Here is a 1,814-nt window from a genome sequence, read left to right on the forward strand (position 1 = left end):
ATTGCAGTTATAATGATTATTATGCTAATTATTACTGTCAATAATGACAATTCTAGAAATAATGACAATACTACTCATTATAATAACAACATTACTGATATTATTATTTCTACTGTCATTATCAGTATGGAAATTAAAAGAATAGAGTTAATTATTACTATTATCAAAGTAATTATCAAATTTATCATTATAATTATCATTTTATTATTATTATCATTATTATTATTGTCATTATCATCATAATTATCATCATTATTTTTAATAATAAAGGAATTATCATGAAATCATCATAATTACCTGAATTAATTTTAAAATCATCATAATTATCATCTAAAAGCGAAAAGGGGGGTTTTCCCACCTTTCTCTCAAAAGGCTGTAATACGCTAGATTTTACCGTTTTTTCGAGTTATGGGATTTTATTAGTTTAACCTTTATTTCATTAAAATTGGACTCTATGATTATTATTATCATCATTATCATCATTATTGTCTGTATTCTTATGATTATCATCAATATAGTCATTATCGTCTTGATTATCATTATCTTTATTGCTAATTATTACTGTAACTATTTTCATAATGATAATAACAACAATTATAATTTTAGAAATTATGATGACAATAATACTCATTATAACAACAATAATATTGATATTATTATTAATTCTATTTTCATTATTAGTATTGAAAATTATTAGAATAGAGTTAATTATTGCTATTGTTGCAGTAATTATAACAATTATCATTATAATTATAATTTTATTATTATCATCATGATTATTATTGTCATTATCATCATAAACATCATCATTATTTTTAATAATAAAGGAATTATCATGAAAATCATCATAATTACCATTTATGATTTATGATTATTATCATCGTTATCATCATTATTGTCATTATTCTTATTAATATCATCATTAAAGTCATTATCGTCATGATCATCATTATTATCATTATCATTATTGCAGTTATGATTATTATTATGCTAATTATTAGTCATTTTCATCATTATAACTATTTTTATAATGATAATCTTAAAAATAATAATGACAATAATACTCATTATAATAACAATAATAATTATGATTTCTATTGTCATTATTATCAAAATTATAGAATAGAGTTAATTTTTCCTGTTTTTGCAGTAATTGTCAAAGTTATAATAATTATCATTTTATTATTATTATCCTTATTATTATTATTGTCATTATCATTATAATTATCATAATTGCTAATAATAAATGAATTATCATAAAAATCATCATAATTACCTGAATTAATGTTGAAATCATCATAATTATCATTTAAAAGCGAACAAGGGTTTTTTTCAACCTTTCTCTCAAAGTCTACGCTAGATTTTGCCGTTTTTTCGACTTATGGGATTTTATTAGTTTTAGTTTTTATTTCATTATAAATGGACCCAATGATTATTGTTATAATCATTATCATCATTATTGTCATTATTCTTATGATCATCATCATTATAGTCATTTTCGTCATGATTATCATTATTTTCATTATCATTATTCCAGTTATAATGATTATTATGCTAATTATTACTGACATTTTCATCATTATAACTATTTTTATAATGATAATAACAGTAATGATAATTTTAGAAATAATGATGACAATAATACTCATAATAACAATAATAATGATATTATTATTATTTCTATTGTCGTTATTATTATGAAAACTATTAGAATAGAGTTAATTATTGCTATTATTGCAGTAATTATCAAAGTTATCATTAAAATTATCATTTTATTATTATTATCTTTATTGTTATTGTCATTATCATTATAA

The sequence above is a fragment of the Penaeus vannamei genome, chromosome 32 (assembly GCF_042767895.1).
Source record: "Penaeus vannamei isolate JL-2024 chromosome 32, ASM4276789v1, whole genome shotgun sequence".
Taxonomy (NCBI): domain Eukaryota; kingdom Metazoa; phylum Arthropoda; class Malacostraca; order Decapoda; family Penaeidae; genus Penaeus; species Penaeus vannamei.